Source organism: Amblyomma americanum, chromosome 2, assembly GCF_052857255.1.
Source record: "Amblyomma americanum isolate KBUSLIRL-KWMA chromosome 2, ASM5285725v1, whole genome shotgun sequence".
NCBI classification, from domain to species: domain Eukaryota; kingdom Metazoa; phylum Arthropoda; class Arachnida; order Ixodida; family Ixodidae; genus Amblyomma; species Amblyomma americanum.
In genome coordinates this window covers 1,656,506-1,677,338 of record NC_135498.1, presented here as the reverse complement: position 1 = coordinate 1,677,338, position 20,833 = coordinate 1,656,506, and the positions used below count along the sequence as shown (strand labels likewise).

The 20,833-nt window shown below is 46.3% G+C and overlaps 1 protein-coding gene across 6 annotated transcripts in view; it reads right to left on the bottom strand.

Annotated features, from left to right (window-relative positions):
* sog (chordin short gastrulation) overlaps nt 1-20,833 on the bottom strand; it is a 362,751-nt gene that overhangs the window by 40,829 nt on the left and 301,089 nt on the right. The window lies entirely within an intron of this gene.

The following is a 20,833-nucleotide window of genomic DNA, read 5'->3' as shown; positions in this document are numbered from 1 at the left end:
GCCTCACCTGAAACCAAATTGCTTGCATACGCATCCCTGGTATGATAAGTAATTGAATGTAACATACTATGCTGGTTCTCTCACATAAATTATTTGATATCTAAACTGGAAGACGTACGACAGAAGACTATCAGATTTAAAAAAAAATAAAAATCGCCGCCACGATTCCCCATTTGAACTTGTAACGCAGACTGGCCTTCCCACCATTAATGGGACCAACTATGGTTCACAAATATTAAAAAGTACACTCCCAAGCTTGCTTGACACCCTCCACAGCGAGGTTATTAACACACTCAAACTAAGCCCTTCACAATCATGGTGTGTCTCCCCAATACCATGCCCCACTGCCGAATAATAGTGCATCCGCTGCGCGATTTTGCACACTGTCATCGGTGCAGAGTGTAATAAGTGCTAGATGTGAACTTCTGTGCACTTTAAAATTGTATATTTTTCCTTTTCATTTGTTTTTATTTTTGACTTATATTTTGTTGAAGGCACGATATTCTCATGTAATATGCTTCGTCAATTGATCGTGCATTTTTACTTGTAAACGTGTGACTGTTTGCCGCTCCTTTAAGCTGCTCCTGTGTAGAGGGGGCTTAGGACTGTCAAGCCGCTTGGTCGCGGCTTTTATCTCAGCCTCCTCATTTCTTGAAATTGAAATGAAAACAATAAACAAGGAATGTATTCGAGCAAAGAATATCCGCCTAAAATTTATTTATTACTTTTTTTTGTCTGGAGCCCTAAATATTGGCTCTAAGCAATACTTATCAGTTTCTACAAACGAAATAATAGAAAGCAACATTCAAAACATTTAGTAGAATATGAAACACACAATATTTATGTTTTTTTTTTTCAACAAGCAATTCGAGGCTGGAATTCTTTGCCTGACCAAACGGGTAATTGCTCACCCTGTGGAAATCTGCGCGGACAACCTGCCCCCCCCCCCCTCCCCCCCGCACTCCCACTCCGCGGATGCAGTGTTCCCGCTCGCTAACCGCGGAGGGGTTCGAGCTAGGGAAGGGACAACAATGCATGAACACTCATATGGTATTTATTACACCTGCAAATAATACACAGTGCAGGTCAGCTAGCTACAAAACATCAACGAGGCATTCCTCGGAAATAGAAGGCTGCGTAAGAAGGACTTCCGACTTACCCGCTGGAGAAGTGGCGCGACTTCGGAGGTATCGGCGGCGAACATTTGTATGCGCCGACAATGACGGCCGGGTTTTCCCGTGCGCGCCGCATTCTTGGGGCAAAGCCATCCCCGAGCATTTGCTGGGGAAGGTGACGAGAGCGCGCGTTTGCTGCGCTCGCTTCGCTGCCTGGAACCGGAAGTCCAGCGGCAAGGCACGGCGGATTTGCGTGCACCTGCTGGCGCGGAAGAAGACCAGCGCGTGCGGCTGTAACCGCTCATGGCGCTGGCCGAATCCCGAAGAGACACTGAACGGCTCCGCGGAAATCCGCGTAACCTACGAGGTGGCGCTCCCGTCGCTGCTTTCGCTTCCCCCATGGGGGAGACTTCCCTCCTCGCCCAGCCGGTGCTGTACTGATGTCCGACGACGAAGATGGGCCGCGTCGAAATGGAGAGGGGAAACAGGTTCTCCACAACATCTCTATGCCTTCGCTTGGCAGTTGTCTACTCTCGACAGAAACGTATATAATGCTCGTTTCGCTTTTTAGTTTCGCTTCTATGGCTGTGTGTTTCTTGTATTTTTGTATCCCTATTATGAAATGTGTCTGTCGCGAGTCGCGACTACTGTTATCCTTGTTTCTTCATGTAGTCTCAGACTGTGAAGTTTTTTAGTTGCTCGTACTACTATTGGCTTTATGTTTCCCAGTGCCTCCTCAGAGCTTACAGATTCTTTATATGTACATTCCGCATTCTCATATATATTTTAGTATGTCTTTTAGTATGTGTCTTCTTAGCCAAATCCTGCAACATCCTCGTACATGAGATTAGTAGCTTGTAATAAATTTATAACTAAAACATCTGATACAATAGACCCAGCACATTTTAGAGGGCAGGCAATTTCAACTATAAATAGATCAAGAACACTTGATGATGTTTGAGTAAGCCTTGTAGGCCTGGTAATTACATTCAAGAAGGCCTCAGATGTGATTTTTTCTTCAAATTCGCAAGTAGGGCGAGATGATTCAGTAATGTTAAAATGAAATTCACCACCCATAATACAAGGTCGTTACTACCTGCAGTTAGACTCCAGAAAACTATCGAGGAAATTATAGAATTGTGGAGAATCCCAGGTGGTGTTCAATAGACGACTGAAATAAACATGATTGGGTTTCACAGTAACCACTTCGTAGTTGGTAGTTATCACCGATAATTACGGACACAATTTAGCTTTAAGATCAGTTTAGCATAGATTACAACCTCTCCTCCTCGTCAAGAACGATTTAGAAAGAAGAGTTCATAGCTAGGAACTACAAGAAAATCTGCGCCATTAACATCCCACGTTTAGGCTAATAAAATAACATCAAAGTTAGTTTCAGGTTCTTCAAGGAAGTACCAAAGGTTGCAACATTTATTTCGGATCAACCTAAGCTTCAGCTGTAACGCCCAAAAATTACCAATCAGTTCTGAACAGTGGCTACGTTGATGCGGAAGTAATAGCTCGCAGTAATGCATTTTTTGATGCTGCAGTTCAGATGTTAGCGCGGTAAGGTCACTTTCAGACCGAATGGCGCCAGCGTTATCCCCTTGCTATAGCCTCATCAGGACTTCTTAGTTTGCATGCCAAGCGAATTAATAGTCAGTATGCTTTGCGCTCACGAAGGAAAGAATTTTGAGCGTTCGTTTCGTCGTGTCTTCAGCGATATGCACATTGCTAATCTGAGGCGTCAGCGCGCGCTTTGCGGCAGTTCTCATCTCCTGATCGCGGAAACGCACTACAACTCCCGGCGCCATGCCTATTTTTGGGGGCAACCTGTGAATAGCAAAAACGTCTTGAGGAGCAAGCGGAACACGGTGCAGTTTTGAGCCCATGTCAATGACCTTCGCTAGTAAATCTTCCTTTTCACTCTGAACGATAGCATGGTACTCGAGACTGAGGCGTGTACTACGCCATTCCAGACCGTTAATATCAGACTTCATCTCAGCCAGTTCCTTGGGGTCACTGTTCTTTTCCAGGTTGAACACTCGCTCTTTCAGCCGCTTTGTCTCCGTTTCCTGGGCAGTAAAACGTTCTACAAACTTCTTGGACTCAGTAGAAATAAACTGAATTGACTTCTTCTTTATTTCATCCATTTTTTTCCCCTGTAAACACAGGAGAGAGTTAAGCTGGGTACTCATGTCTAACAGTACTATTTGAATATCTCTCAGTCTGATCCGCTGTCCTACTTATATTCTGCGATTTGCCCCCTTTGCAAGTGCTGCATTTCCAGCCTTTCTTGAACGTCTGCCTTTCACGTTTAAATGTATCTTCAGAAAGTCCGGAACATGCTCCAACATGAAACAGGAAGCACCGCTCATTACAAGTCAGACGAGGTACATCATCAAGACGGGTGCCTTGAATTCCGTCAATATTAAATTGGGAGTATTTACTTGCGCGTAATTGAAATAATACCAAAGTTTCGCCAAGCTGCGACGAAGAAAATTAAACCTATATAGTTCACCCTAATCAGAGTAGCTTCCCAGAGTTTTTCGCTGATTTTTCCATCTCGGAGCCGTCCCTACTGTGAGATATCCAGGCCTAAAGCGAAATCATTCGACAGGAAACGGCGCGCAATTTCTTATCTTCTCTTCTAGAATCTCTTACGACAATAGCCTGCTATTAGCTTCAAGTTCTGCAAATTCCCACCAAACGCCAAAGTTTAAGTTCCCAGTGTGCGGCCTCTAAGGCAGATACGCCATCGCAAATGCTGTATTAGAGCCACCAACACTTTGTCGACATTTGAAGGCGCGCTGGGAGCACTAAATTTGCACCGGGGAACAGAAACTAGGGCCAACGATTTGGGCATAAATTAATGTACTCACTCACATAGATAGCTAGCTACAGACAGTCCAACGCCTACGGTGTAGAAGCAACTACTGTACGACGCGAATGGTAAGCCGAATTAAAAAAAAATCTCACTGCCTTGTGTCTCAATGTGCATGTAAATCAATGATAAAGACGCAGACAGGAATGGCGAACTAGGAAACATGCCGTTCGTCAACCGCGAAAGCGTACGGGAATATGTCGAGCTTTAAGGGCACGTTGTCGGGCACGCTCTCTGGTCGTTCAAGTGCACGCGGGAAAAATGAGCAGAGAAGAGAATACGAGCAGAGCGTACGCAGACAAGACGGCGCTGGACTTACAACTGGTTAAGTAGCCGTCTCCTGCGCATCACGTACGTGCCTAGCGAACGCGACGGATAAAGAACAAATGGAGAGGATGGTGCTCAGGGGGAGCTGCACCTGCCTTGCTCAAGCGCGCCAGCAACCAACGGCAGTGACGGCCAAGGAAGAGGCAGACGGTACACATTCACCGAGACAGCGGCGCGAAATAGCCGGAGCGAGCCAATATTGTGCCAGCGGGACGACGGCGGGGACACACGCTTCTTCACGCTGTTCGCGATGTTTTACGTTTCCCCTTTTTTTTATATCTCCTCGCTCCATGGGAGGACGCACGGGCATCGGCGCACACGCCTCCGCTGAGCGAAGGAAGGAAAGAAGACGGCCAGCACTTTTTTCTCCGGCACAAGGGTGCACGATACTCAACTAAATGTGCGAGTCACATCTGTAAGGAGAGCAAAAGGGATAAAAGTAAAACTACGTAAAGCATGCGATAAACCACAGAGGGAGACGGCATCAACTGCTCTCATTGAGACTATTCCGGCTGCTCTTCGACGCCCGCTGGTCGGTACCGCATCGTTGCAAGTGGCGGGACACGCACCGTGGCGTCTCCCTCTGTTAGCACCTGCCACGGCGAGAGCGCCGGAATGGGCAGCCGGAAGGTGGCTAGCAGCGCAAGGCGCCACCTGCAGGTGCCTCGAGAGAGGCACGACGGCCTCTTTTATCGCAACTAAGCACATCTTATTTCGTTAGAATATAGATATGAGGTTAGATGCGAAAATTAGACCTGCGTAGAGCAGCTTTTCTTTTTCCTTCAGAAAAAAAAAATACCTGGCCCATTCCGCCCTGGTGGGACACAAGAAGGAGCGCTTACAGAAGCATCTTTGGCACCATTATATTAGCCCGTAAAATATCTTACTGCATGTCCGCGGTGGGTCTCAAACCACGTAACCTCGATACCCATCATCACTGACGCTAAGTCAACGTAGACACCTTTGTCAAGAAATGAAGCACACGCGCCAGCAGCGAACATTTACAGGAGCAATATGGGACTCGAACATGTTATCATGTAAAATTACGCGCAAGTCATCAGCGACAGTGAAGAACCGGGCCACGATGACCGGACAGGGTGGAAACAGCCTTTGATAAAAAGGCAGTAATTACACATCGTCATACACCCAAGCAGCTACAAAGGAGGGTGAACAGCTTCCAAAGGTTTCGTTTGTACCCGTGTGGCTGCGCTTGAGTGGATGCCAATGAGTAATTACTCCCTTCTTACAAATATACTCCACCTTGCGGGATTCTCCGAAACATATCACCAACACCTGAACAGCCTTTGCTGGAAGTTGTGCGAACAATTATGTTAATGGTCACGCCGACGCGGCAAGATGGTGACAGCTATTTGTATTGAAGGTTAATTGCATAACCTTCGGGCGCCTTGCTTTGCTCCTTACATGTAAGGTTGTCCAGCACAAAAGCTCCCGTCGGCTGAACGCACACATGACGAATGAAGGGAAGAAATAAGCACTATTCAGGGCGCCAAAATCTGCCGTGCAAACAATGAGCGTACTGCAGGCCATATGGGGGGCCCCGACAGCAAGGGGACGAAACGAAAAGTACAAAGCAAGAGTTGTTTATTAATTAGTTGCGGCTATGCAAATGAAGTGCCTTTAAAGCTTCACATCCGCCCCGCCCCGCCCCCCCCCCCAACCCCCCCCCCCCCCCCCCCCCGCCGGACGGGCGGACGGACGGCTAATTGCTGGGAATGGCCACTATAGGTACTAGCGCACTAAAATAGCCATCTGTTTTAAAAGCGACATAGTTTCATTGTAATCAAAATGTTAAAAGAGGTGAAAGAGGCATGAATTTATTTTTAAAAATGTAGTAAATATGCATCTGACGTCAACAGTAACAACTTTAATTTAGTACATTTCAAGGAGAATTCTTTCTGCGTTTATAAGCATAAAAATTCAAAGTGTGCAATCAATCAAAATAGTTATCGTATAAATTGTCAGTGTATAATAATTGAATGACAAAAAACAGTTATATATGTAGCTTTCGAGAAAAATGCAAGAATAAAAAAATTATTGGACGTTTTTACTTACTGTCGTACACTGCACAGCTAGATATATAAATATAAGGCTACAAACTATTATTTAAAAATCTTTTACAGGAAGAAAGTTACGCATATTTGCGCAAGAGAGAACTGCAGAAAGGCGAGTCTCGAAATCCCGAACGAAAAGATATGGAATGCCTACAGATGCCACAAAGCAATGCAGAAGTTTTAAATCCACCATATTTGTAGCTCAGCCCCCTTTCAGTCTTTCTTGCTTCGGCTCGTGCGAATGCACGCTATCTTCTCCCCCTGCTTTTCTGCAGCATTTCCATATACGCTGTAGCAAGCTTTCAATGTACCTCAGGACGTGTACTGCGCCATCTTCAAAGTGGCCTCATATGTCCCGAAGCGACACATTGGCCATATGGCGTAATGGAACGCTCCAGTTTAATTTATACCAACTCGGCTTCTTTACAGTGCGCTGAGATCGCATAATAATAATAATAATAATTGGTTTTTGGTGGAAAGGAAATGGCGCAGTATCTGTCTCATATATCGTTGGACACCTGAACCGCGCCGTAAGGGAAGGGATAAAGGAGGGAGTGAAAGAAGAGAGGAACAAATAGGTCCGGAGTGGAGGGCTCCGGAATAATTTCGACCACCTGGGGATCTTTAACGTGCACTGACATCGCACAGCACACGGGCGCCTTAGCGTTTTTCCTCCATAAAAACGCAGCCGCCGCGGTCGGGTTCGAACCCGGGAACTCCGGATCAGTAGTCGAGCGCCCTAACCACTGAGCCACCGCGGCGGGGCGAGATCGCATAGCACAAGGAAATTTTTCTACTTCACCTCCACTGAGACAGAGTGCTGCAGGGAAGACTAATTTCCAAAAACAGGCTCTTTGGGGAAAAATATCGCTTTTGCGGCACAGTATTACCAGTATTGGCGGACACCTGAAAGCCTTGAATTGTTGTAGGTAGTAACATGGTTAAATTATTTCTGATAATTACCTTGTTAGTTGGAATTTTAACTGGAATTGGAATTGTCCTGTTTCTGTTGCAAATTAGGCTTTTTGCCGATGATTGTGTTTTGTTCCATGAAATCAGATCCTACGAAGACCAAGTCATTCTTAATTCTAACCTTCAGAACATTCACTCATGGTGCAGCCGATGGGAGATGAAGCTTAACAATGATAAAACAGTGCTTATGAAAGTGACCAATAAACAAAATAGCCTATGATTTCCGTATGCCCTTCCAAATCATCCGCTTGAGGAAGTTAACGAATACAACCAACATATGTACGTTATCCTTTCGGAAACCTTGCTTCCTTAGGCATAGATTAAAAGGTGCCCCATCTAGAGTAAAGCTTTTAGCCTACACATCCATCATCAGACCGAAACTTGAGTACGCATGGCGTCTGGAACCCTTACAAAAAACATAATATCGAGGCACTGGAAACGATCCAGCGAAAACCTGTACTATTCATCTTCGTTCTATACTGACTCTCCAACCACTCTTATGGCACAACACAACATGCAGACATTGCAAACACGAAGAAAAATTCAAAGATTCAAACTTAATTTCTTACTCAAGAATAACAAACTCTCCATGAGCCTTGATTTATTTATTAAGCCGAACACATGAGCCAGGGTACCAGGGTTCGAACGCGACCGCGGGAGCCGCGTTTCGATGGAGGCGAAACGCAAAAGGCGCCCATGTGGTATGCGATGTCGGTGCACGATAAAGATTCTCAGGTGGTCGAAATTATTCCGGAGTCCTCCACTACGGTGCCTTTTTCTTCCTTTCTTTTCTCAGTCCCTCCTCTATCCCTTCCCTTACGGCGCGGTTCAGGCGTCCGCCGAGATGTGAGACAGATACTGCGTCATTTCCTTCCCACAACAACCAAATTTATTTTGCAGAGTTCCATCTATTTTTCACCTCATGTAATGACATCGTCAATGGTTTTGATCTGAATTTGTTAACAGGCCTCCGAAGACAGGGGGCCCCTCGCCCATCCAAATCCCTTGCCCTTTTCACATCTATTCGTCTCCTCGCGTAATCATCAGTGACACAAACGACATACCGCCCCTGGCGAGCGAACAGCTTTGCATGCTCATTCCCTTCCATTTGCCCTCTCCGAACAGCTAACGGCTTCCAGGCCGAATTAGGTAAGCGGACGCACTGATGCCTACATGTAATTTGTATGCAGCCTCCGATCGTCTGCAGAGCGCGTGCGTGGCGGCTGCGCATTGAAGAACTCTGACGAGGACCCCGGACTCACATCACGTCTCCGCAGGAGGCTCGCGTAACGCACCGTGCCGTAGAATTGCCCCCTTATTCACGTCCACGACATTTACCCGCACTGAGAATTTGTCAGAATTAGCTTTACTCGCAAATTACCGTACTACCCACCCCAAAGCGTTATCGAAGCAAAATCCACAGCAAACGCGTCGGAAAAATTGCCGCGCAATAGAGCCTTTATGGCATGTCAAAATTGCAGCTTACGCTCTGCAGTCGCCGCGATTCGGTGAGAAAAAAACCATGGAAAAGAGGACCGCCGCTAATACTGCACGACTACTTTTCGAGCAGCCAAACCTTTTGGGCGAACTCAAATGCACCTTGGCAACGCGCGCTTGCGTGCCTCTTGACGTTCACTCCGTCGCGCCAATCGTTCGTTAATTTCTCTTTTCTTTTCTGCGCACATCGCACCTTGGCGGATTGTTATTTTTATTTTATTTCCTAGAGCAGAGAATGCCAAATGCGCCCGTTTGCGAAGTGCCTATTAGAAAAATGAAGAAAAGTTAAAGCACCGTCAGGAAAACGGCGTGTGAAACAAAAGAAATAGCACTGCAATGAGAGCGAATGCGGCCGAACGCCGGGAATTCCGATTTAATGAGAGCTGCTGCAGCGAGACGCCACTGAGCCCGTGCGAGCGTTGAGGCACGCTGCGGTAGTCGTAGCCGGGGCAAGGAGAAAAAAAGCGGGGAGAAGCCAACCGCCACGTTCCGAGCTCCTCCCTCAAAGAGCGTTGGGAACTGTTTGAAGGCTATATCCAGACATGGGTAAAAATGTGTAAAGAAGCTCCGTGGACCACCGAAAAATTTTCTTTGTGATTCACCTAGCAAATTTTTGGTAAACCCCACAAAGAAACAACATAAAGCTGAGGATGAACGAATTACCCAAATACGTGCTGAAAATTTTAATTCCTTTTTTTTCCTCCATGTCCACCAACGACGATGGCACACTTCCATACTTATATGATTCCTCTGATCGCCCTTCGGCGTCTGACCTTCTGGTCAGCAAGGAAGGAGTCCCGAACCCTCTTCTGCGCATTAGCACAAACTAATCCACAAGCTCCCCAAAGAGAGCTCGCAGCAGCGTTTCAGATAAGAAAAGCAGGAGACTCGTGCGTTAGCAACATGACCTTGACCTTGCATAGAAGGAACTCGCATCTATTGACAGCTTTCGTGAAATCTCGATTGACCATTGTCACATGTCGCATGACCCCTTGGCATTCAGAACAGTGGCATTTAAAAGAAGTGCTTGACCGTTGCCACGTGTTGTGTAACCCCTTGACGTGTAGAACAGCGATGTTTAAAAGAAGTTTCTCTCCGAATAAACCTCAGGTAATAATAACTCCTGTATTTTGCAGAAAACATGTTTACGATTTTTAAGACAGGTCTGCCCAAGCCGTAAACGCTTGTAGGGCAGTACCCGGCAGTCGGCTAGTGACGAAGATATTGCAAAACAGGCGTGACAAAACAAGCAAAGAAGAATAAACTTAATACCAAAAGTAAACAAGAACAATGAAACAGTCTAAGTTACCGACACAAGGGTTTCTGAGGAATGTTTCAATTGTGACAGCGAAGAAACTGAAAAGATAGAATCAGGCAAATAATGAAAAAATTTTGGGTATATAATAATTACGAGTGAAGTGGCCATAATGTGTGTAGCAGCGAATAATAATAATAATAATAATTATTATTATAATAATTGGTTTTTGAGGAAAGGAAATGGCGCAGTATCTGTCTCATATCTTGTTGGACACCTGAACCGCGCCGTAAGGGAAGGGATAAGGGAGGGAGGGAAAGAATAAAGGAAGAAATAGGTGCCGTAGTGGAGGGCTCCGGAATAATTTCGACCACCTGGGGATCTTTAACGTGCACTGACATCGCACAGCACACGGGCGCCTTAGCGTTTTTCCTCCATAAAAACGCAGCGGCCATGGTCGGGTTCGAACCCGGGAACTCCGGATCAGTAGTCGAGCGCCCTAACCACTGAGCCACCGCGGCGGGTGTGTAGCAGCGAAGAACCGTAAAACGAGGGTGATGACAAAAGAACGAATAGGTGTGAAAAGAACCAAGAAATCGCTTTCCCAAAAGTGAGCACGAATAACTACATGATGAAAGAGGGCATCAAAAAAGGGCACTTGTAAACACTAAAATAAATTGTAGTCAGGTGATACGTTCATGTTGTATGCCACGGATCGAAGAATGCTCTTTAGTATTGCATTTACTTCATTCGCCAAGTTTTCGAGCAGTGATAAAACACAGTGACTCCATATCTGAAGATACCATAAATAAGGCAATGCGCAATAAGCTTCCGAGTCTGAAAGGGTAATAAATATCGAGCATTGTATAGTAGTGCACAAGATAAACCACGAAGCTTGTTACATACCAAGGTAAGATGACTATTCCAAGAAATCTCTCTGTTAAAAAGTATGCCGAGGTATTTGATACTATTTGAAAAATTAATAGGAATGCAACAACAATTAAGACAATGTGAAGAATGAAAAAACAATGGCTGAATAAAGGGAAGCTTTTTATGGGGATTATTAAAACGGACGTGTCTAGTTTTTTGCTGATTAATTGAAATAGAATTATTTAATAACCAGTTCATAAAATGCACCATGTCCGTCCTAAGAGCATCCATGGCCAGAGCCAGCGAAGCTTTTGTTGACAACAATAGCGTGTCATTCGTGTATTGATTAATGTAACATTTTGCTGCAGCATTTGATAAGTTATTTAAAAAATATATTGAAAAGCAAAGGCGATAAAACAGAGCCCTGTGGAACACCTGTTCATAAGTATGGCTCTGCACTTCAATGCCCGCCTATTTCAACAAAAAAATAATGTTTCAGCAAATCATTAAAAGGACCCCTATATCCGATGACATCAAGTTTCTTTAGCAGTAGGTCATGGCGAACACATTACAAAGCTTTGCTGGCGTTCAAAAACAGACCACATGCGAACACGTTATCATCAAAACATGAGTAAATGTTGTCAGAAAAACTTTCGAACAACAAACTAGCTCCTTTACTTTTAATTAAACCAAACTGTGCCTCTGATGGGATATTATTCGTGAGAACAAAACTGTACGCAACTCGGAATAGGTGCTCTGTGAGAATCTGCGCAATCGCACGTAGAATTGAAATAAGCCTATAATTTTAAATAGCCTTTTTAACGGGTCACTGTAATGCAATGGTTTAAATATGGCAACTTTAAAAAGTGTGTAATGAAACAGTAAGTAATAAAGCTGTTCAACATGAAAAGAAGTACCGATTGCAATATCGTAAAATTACGTTGGCGGTCACTCATTTTGATATTATCAATACCTGCAGCTTTCTTGGAACTGAAGCTAAAGATTATGCTGTGAAGATCCTAGGGTGTAATAGAGAGGAGAAAAGCTGAAGAAGCTCTGCAATCTAAGGACCGTGGAACCTTATAGTGGGATAAAGGAAACTTCCCAGAGACCTTAGAGAAAAACGCATTAAACTCAAAGGCCGCAGAGGGCAAGTCTTTTGAGGGATCTAGCAACTGATTCGCCAATTGATCGCTTTGGGTTTCTTCCAAGAAGGTACTTACTGTATTTACTCGCATAATAGGCGCACTTTTTTCTCAGAAAATCCGGCTCGAAGTTCAGCGTGCGCCTATTACGCGGGGTAAAACTTCCGAAAATTTTTTAACTCGCATTCTCGCACTTTAAATTTGAACATATGCCAAGAAAATGGCTACTTCCACAGCATGTACTAATAAATGCAGCATAAAAGTAAAACTGAAAGGTACCTACTTTCATTGAACAGGCAAGAGACGTTGACTGCACACACACGTAAAATTTATTTACAGACATGTCACATCCTCTCCATCCGCTATTCGGAGTCCGAGAGCACACTCTCATCACCGCTGAGTGGGGACTCGCGATCGCTTTCTCTATCCGAATGCCACAGCATGTTGCCTTCGCACACATCCAATGCGTTGGAAATCCCAGTCTTCTTGAAGCTCTTCCTGATGACGTCATCGGAGATCTCTCGCCAGGCTTCCACGATAGATCCGCACATTTCTACAGTCGGCGTCTTAATTTTGCCACCAGGAGTTAGTTGATGCTGTCCCCCAGCCATCCAGTTAGTGTACAGCCTTCGAACGTTGTCCTTGAAAGGCTTATGTAAGGATACGTACAAAGGCTGCAGTACCGATGTGAGGCCGCCCAGAATCACGGCAATATCCGTGCGCAGCTCCTTCACCTTCTCTCGTACACTTTCCACGAGGCGCCCGCGAAAACTGTCGAATACGAGCATGTCCGGATACAGCAGAGCGCCAGGCCGCCGGCCCCAGGCTGTCTTAATCCAATCCACCATCAATCCTTCATTCCTACAGCCTTTCTCCTGGACCCTGACGTGGATTGGTCCACCGAAATTTCCTATTGGAAGAGTCTTACTTTAAAAATAACGTAAGGCGGCAGTTTGCGACCGTCCGCAGTCACTGCCAACATTACAGTAAATCTTAGCTTTTCTGCGCCAGATGTTCTAATAAGCACACTTCGTGCACCTTTCTCCTCCACAGACGTGTTTCTTAGCATGTCGAAACAGAGCGGGGTCTGGTGTGCGTTCCCAATCTGTTATAAAATGAAGTTCTTTTTGCTGCCGGAGCCATGTAACAAAACGGTGAAACTCCACTACCTTGTCCTCGTATGCCGAGGGCAAGCGCTGGCACAACGATGTCCGCCTTCTCAGGGCGAATCCATGGCGTCGCAAAAAGCGCGTTGTCCATCCGGAGCTTGCCTTGAAATCCATGGCCTCGATGCCCTGCGCTCGGGCAATTCTGCGCGCCTCAGTCTGCACTGTTTCGAGGAACACAGCACAACAGTCCTGTCGCAGTTCCCGTATGGCATGAACGAGTTCCTGCTCCACTTGAGGATACTTTCTGGATTTTGCACCGCGGAAGGTCCGTCGTGACTTGTTGGTGGCCTGCAGTTTTTCCCGCTGATCTCGCCAGTAGCGAATGCTGGTTTCCCCGACACTAAAATGTCTGCTTGCAGCACGGTTTCCGTTTTCAAGTGCATATACTGCACAGCTTTTAGTTTGAATGCAGCCGTGTAGCTCGCGTACTTCCCCATTGTGAGCAACACAACCGCACCAACTAACTGCACGCCCTTGGAAAATGGCGGAAAGTAGTGTTTCTTTGCAGTGGCTTTCCGTGATGGTGATTGGATTGGATTGGATAGCGGCCCGTTGATGACGATGGCACTATCGCTTGTGTCGATTCGCCTCCGACCTAGTACCTATACGTGGCCTCCGAGAGTCTCGTGATTTTTCCGAGCTGCCTCAGCGAAGGTAGCGAAAAGTGTGCATTTTCAGAGCGGCAGTTCGGGGGGTATCGGTAGTTGATGGAAGGACTGTTTGTCGCCCGTTGATGCGCCCTTTTTTGTTTTTAAACGGCTGTGTGTTGCACTGTAAATACGGTATTGAGCACATCGCCAAGTTCGGGGTGCGCCTATTATGCACGAAAATAAAAAAATCTGATTTTTCGCGACCAAACGGGGGGTGCGCCTATTACGCGAGTGCGCCTATTATGCGAGTAAATACGGTAATAGTTAACCAAGTTTTACCTGAAGAGCGCCGGACGCTATGAAAAGCCGTATTGAAGTAGTTACTTTTCGAGGCTCGAATCATGGCAGTAACTTTATTTCCAAGCAACCTGGAATTGTCCTTGAGGTGTGTGTTATTGGGATTACACTTGCAACGTGTCCAAAGGGCGTATTTTTCTACAATGGCCTTTAGAATGTCACGTGTTAACCACGGAAGATTTGGGTTGCGTTTTTGATCACTTTGATCTTTTGTGATGAGGCAGTTATGGAGCTGAGAACATGTACAAATCATCGTACACGTTAAAAGAATGAATTTGCTTGAGGAAAGACACCCAGTTAAAGTCGCTATAACGTTATCTAATGTGGCAGTGTAAGTATATGAAATTCGCTTCTCATTAGGGTGTGGTTTCTTTAAATGAGAAAAAAGGATATGACAACCTACAAAAGTAGTGATTTGAAAGTTTGTATTACCGAAGAGAAGGACTGGGCAAACGGAGTACTTATATTGATGTGATCAATACAAGAAGCTACGAAATGTTTTTCCAGGTATTCTTCTCTTGTGTAGTCATTTATCGTAGGTTCAATCCCATGCTTTGCCAAGGCATTAAAGTATTCGCAAACAGATGAACGTGCCGGGGAGAAGGTGTCAATGTTTAGGTCTAGAATGAGGCATACAGTATGATTTGGCAACTGTGAGAACAAAAAATTGTCGAGCTCAGAGAGAAATTCTTTCACATTGTGGGATTCCTGGAAGAGCAACATTCGCACTTGAGAATTATATCTGCAATGCAACGCACTCAGTAATGCAAAATTTTGACTGTAAAGGGTAGGCATTCTATCCGCTGTGAACAAAAACAAGAATTCCGTCGCCTATCCGAGCGGACACTGTGAAAGAGAAACTAGAATAGCTGGGTAATGAAAAAAGAGGAGAGAAGTGTGGAAGGGATGTTAATTTCGGTATATACGAATGCATCAATAGTATTCTTAGTGTTGTCAACAAGAGCCAAAAATTAATTCCAATGTTTTCGCAAGCTAAATATGTTTACATGAAGTACACTGAATGTGTCTTCCTTTGGCGAGACTAAGTTACCAAATTCGCCAATACGGGCGCACCGGGCGAAGGCAGAGTTCATGATTCAAACTAGTTTACCTAAATCGGTAGAATCATGCATTTGTGAAATAGAAGAGAATCTTTCCATGTTTGACCCAAACAAATGTTAAATTATTTGCCTTGCCTTCCTGCTTAGCCTCCCAAAGCAGTTTCCTGTTCGACGTGGGGAGGTTCATGTTAAAGTACACTTCAAGTAACTCCCTCTTTTCGGCTAGGGGCGTCATCTGGCTTCGATGACTCATCAATTTTTCTTTTGCAGTGACAGACGTGAGTCTCACCAGCAGAATTGTTTTTCTTTCCATTTTTTTTCTGCGAGAAACAATGAGCTGCTTCGATATCTCAATCAATTAGCTCAATTTTCAACTTCTCTGTTAAGTTCTTTAGCGCCGCAGACACCTGCTCACCTTGCTTAAGAGAGAAGCCCTGCATTTCTAGGTTCTGCAGCCTGCTATATTTTTCCATGTCATTAATATCTTTGTAAAGTTGTAGTAGTTGTTCATACTGGCCCGCCACTGTGGTGCTCAGAGTTCATAGTCCAGCGCCTTGTTGTGTGTCCTCTCTTTTCTGTCGTCGTTGCGCTTTGCTCCCTAGCAATGAATCCATACCAACTTGCCCATACAGCCGTTCTATGGAATCCTCATCGTTACCCTTACAGACCAGCGGTTGTCTTGCCTTCGAATCACATGCCCTGCCCAAGCCCATTTCTTCCTCTTGATTTCGACTAGGATGCTATTAACCAGCGTTTGTTCCCTAGCCCACTCGGCCTGCTTCCGGTCTCTCAACGTTACACCTATCATATTTCTTTCCATGGCTCGATGCGTTCTCCTTAACTTAAGCTGAACCCTTTTCGTTAGCCTCCACGTTTCTGCCCACTAGGTGAGTACCGTTAGGATACAGCTGTTGTACACTTTTCTCTCCAGGGACATTGGTAACGTGCTATTCATGATCCGAGAGCACCTGCCAAATGCGCTCCGCCCCATTCTTATCATTCTAGTTATTTCCCTCTCATAATGAGGATTATCGGTCCCATTTTGCCCTAAGTAGACGTATTCCCCTGCCACTTCCAGCCCCTCGCTACCAATTGTGAACTGCTTTTTCTTAGCTTGGCTGTTGAACATTACTTTGGTTTTCTGAATATTATATTTTTAAACCCACCGTTATTCTCCGCCTAACTCATGATCATTCCTCGCAGTTCATCTCCTTAGTGATTTAGCAAGGCAATGTCATCAGCGAATCGCAGATTACTTAGGCATTCTCCATTAACTCTTATCCCCAACTGTTCCCAATTCAGGCCTCGGAATACCTCCAGTAAACAGGCGGTGAATAGCACTGGCGAGATCGTGTCTCCCTGCCTCACGCCCTCCCTTATTGGAATTTTATTGCTGACTTTATGGCGGACTTCCAAATGATTATGGCAAACCGCTGACTCTCTAATCCAACGAACAAGAGCGCCGAGACGAACGAGAATTGGCAGCATCCCGCTCGGACCAAAAAGAAAAAGCAGTGTTCAGAGATGCGGCCTGGGACCCCTCGACAAACGGCGCAGCACTTTCTGTATGCTGTCGTTTCATGGTAACCGCAAGATTACGCATGAATGCGGCCACACACCCAGCTCCGCTCAAATTGAGCTGTCAGCGGTCTTGGACGCAGTCCCCAAAATAAGCACTATGTGGAATGCGAGGACCCGGAGGGCGAGTGAGCATATACATCGAAAGCCGAGAAGCCCTCAAACGCCTTAAATACTCTCCAAGGGTGGTGGTGGTGGCAGTGGGTTATTAAAAAAAATGAAGGAAAAGTTAGCTGCGGTTTAACTATTGCTGACAGAGGGAAAGCTGTGGTGTATCGGGCAAGTAGACACACCTTGGCGTCTGTAACAGTGAGTGCGTTCCGCCCACTGGATAGGCAGCGCGCTCACCCTGCCACCCTGGAGGGTAGCAGTTAAATGAATGGTTGAACGCGAGAGGCTGCTCACCCAATGAGCGCAGCGGCCTATTCTACCACGCTCTACCAGTGAATCGAAAGGTCAAAGGAAAAAGTGGTGCGACACCATGGTGGACCATGCGTCAAGTGTCGCCTATAGCCAAACTTGACCTCTGGCTCACTTGAAGGTCAACCGGCAGCGCACGGCGAAATCGGCTTTACCTAGCGTAGCGAAGCTTACGTTTCAAAAGAATGTTGCCGGCAGCTGCAGCCGGCGGAGGTAAAAGGGAGAGGATAGCGAGAAGCATATAGAGGGGAGCTATAGCAAGGAAGAATAGGGGAGAGCTTTGTACACTATTTAAAGAATACAAAAGAGGACTCCCAGAATCGTCGCAATTTGAAATTAAAAATTCGTTTTTGACGAAAGGAATTGGCACAGTAACTGTCTCAAATCTGCGCCGCCGCGGTGGCTCAGTGGTAATGGCGCTCGGCTGCTGCTTCAAAAGACAAGGGTTCGATCCCAGCCGCGGTGGTTGAATTTCGATGGAGGCGAAATTTTAGAGGCCCGTGTACTGTGCGATGTCAGTGCACGTTAAAGGACCCCACGTGGTCGAAATTACTGGAGCCCTCCACTACGGCGACCCTGATAGCCTGAGCCACTTTGGGACGTTAAACCCCCGTAAGCTAAATTAAAATAACTATTTCACATCTCGATAAACACCCGAATCGCGGCGTAGGGAAAGGGAGGAGGGTCGGAGTGAACGCCGAAAGAGAGAAAGAGATGCCGTAGTAGAGTGCTCTGGAATAAATTCGACCACCTGGGGATCTTCAACCAGCACTGACATCGCACAGCACACAGTCGCCTTTTCAAGCGAAAGTTTACTACGCCGGCCAGAGAGCCTGTTCGGCTCGTCGCGCCGTGCCCCGCCGCGGTGGCTCAGTGGTTAGGGCGCTCGACTACTGATCCGGAGTTTCCGGGTTCGAACCCGACCGCGGCGGCTGCGTTTTTATGGAGGAAAAACGCTAAGGCGCCCGTGTGCTGTGCGATGTCAGTGCACGTTAAAGATCCCCAGGTGGTCGAAATTATTCCGGAGCCCTCCACTACGGCACCTATTCTTCCTTTCTTCTTTCACTCCCTCCTTTATCCCTTCCCTTACGGCGCGGTTCAGGTGTCCAAAGATATATGAGACAGATACTGCGCCATTTCCTTTCCCCAAAAAACCAATTATTATTATTATTATTATCGTCGCGCCGTATGCCGTATGTAGGGAGCCGTATGCCGTATGCAGTGGCCGACGAACGACCTTGAGCCGCCGTTGCCTAGCAACGCCGCAGCAGCGCTCCAACAGATGGCGCCGCCGTCGACGCCGCTGCAGTTGCCGCTCGCTCCACCAGATGTGCTCCGCTGGGGTAGAGGGAGAGAAGGTGTCGCCTCGCCGGGGGGGGGGGGATATATATTGCAACGCGACGACGGTCCCGCCTAATGGAAATCACATCAAGTCGGACATGACATTAGCAGAAAACACCTCAAAAGTTACACCATCATATTCTGTATTCGGACTGCACGGAGCAACGGCGCTTTGGCCTGCCCCATGCTGGTCTCCCTCTGGGAGTTTGCATGTGAACTGACCTAGTCCCACTCTCCCGTGAGTATAGGCCTTTGTGCCAGCTCCACTTAATAAACATTGTTCAACTCACGCCAGTTCGCTCTGTGGTAGCTCTTTCAAAGCGACATTTTAATCGGTTAACTTAGCGACGCCGTCCAGGTCGCAGTGCGTGGCTTGCAGAAGAAACACGGTCACCGCTGTGTGTCTAAGTATTTCAGCGGAAGGAAGCGCCGTCAAGCCATCGCACTGCGGCTTTTTTTCCCTTCTGCTCAGCCACGCAAAGCACATGATGGAAACGAGAACAAAGACGTAACCAAATCGGCGTTACACTAGATATATCGAGATGACGAAAACTTTCCCACTGTCCGGTGTTCCGATGAAAGCGTACATACTGCGACATCAGAATGTATTTGCATATCTCGGCTTCTGAGCCAGAGTTCCCGAGTTCGAACACGGCCGCGGCGGCCGCCTTTCGATGGAGGAGAAACGCAAAAAGTCGCCCGTGTGATGTGCGATGTGAGTGCACATTAAAGATTCCCGAGTGGTCGAAATTATTCTAAAGCCCTCCACTACGGCACCTCTTTCTCTCTTTATTCTTTCACTCCCACCTGCCTCCTCGCCCTTACGGCGCGGTTCGGGTGTCCACCGAGATACATGAGGGAATTACAGTCCAGCCCACTTATAATGCCCGCAGATATAACGAACGCTCGCTTATTACATACGGTTGCGGCGCTACTGTTAAAATGTGCATAAGGACAATGGCAATTCATCGCAGATACAACGAACAACTCTAGCCGCATCGCTCGGTTATAGCGCACGAGGAGGTGCCGTAAACTCCTCCTGAAGTTGAATATTGAAGAGGTCGTTGAAAACCTGTTCCCCTTCCGTTTCCACGCGGCCGACCATCTTCATCTTCGTGCGTCAGGACAGCACCGGCTGTGCAAAGAGGGAAGTTTCCCTCATGGGGGAGGCGGATGCAGCTACGGAAGCGCCACGTCGAAGGTTACGCGGAATTCCGCGGAGCCGGAGAGAGTCTTTATCACCGTCCGCGGCAGGCGCACTGAGATCCGATGTGCCTTGCCGCTGGACTTCTGGTTCCAGGCAGCGAAGTGAGCGCAGCAAACGCGCGCTCTCGTCACCTTCCCCAGCAAATGCTCGGGGATGGCTTTGCCCCAACAATGCGGCGCGCACGGGAAGACCCGGCATACAAACGTTCACCGCCGATACCTCCGAAGTCAATAGTCAATAAGTTTATTTTCCCGGTTCACCTAGAGGGTTTCCTGGCTAAAAGCTGCTTGGGAAGCTTGATTGTGCCCAGGAAACCCGTACAAGCAGCACACGAGCGGTACAGGAAATTTTCAAAACCAGTTACACATACAGTAGCAGGTCAAATGAAGAAAAACACTCGACACATATATACACTGGCTCGAATAATGTTAAAAAAATTAGAACACTAAAATGGTCATACATATGGTGAAAAAAAAATACATTAACACTTAAGCAAACGTTCAACAATCAACAAGAGGAGACATAGAATGACATTTGAACAAAATATTTCCGCAGCTCAGCTTTTGTATATCCCATTGCATGTGGATATGTGTTTAAAACATGGGGCAGATTATAAGACATTTGTAATTTCTAATGGGCGCGAAAACGGGTATGCTCCATAAGTTAGTACTTCTTTTATGCATGTTAGCACGACGCGTGTCCAAAGATGCTAGGGTAGAGTAAAAACTGACAATTGATGCTGCGGAAAAATACATTTTTTTTGCAATAACTTAAAATTATACGAAAGATCAACCCGGACAATGTTATGTGCTTGGAAGGCGTGTTTGGTGGTAGTCATGTTATCAATGTTGGCGATTAATCGAACAAAATTTATTTTTCAGTACTAGAAGCCTATTTATGTTAATTTTTAGTCATTGTAGCCCCTGCCCCAGCCGGTAAGTCGGAAGCCATTCTTACGTAGCCTTCTATTTCA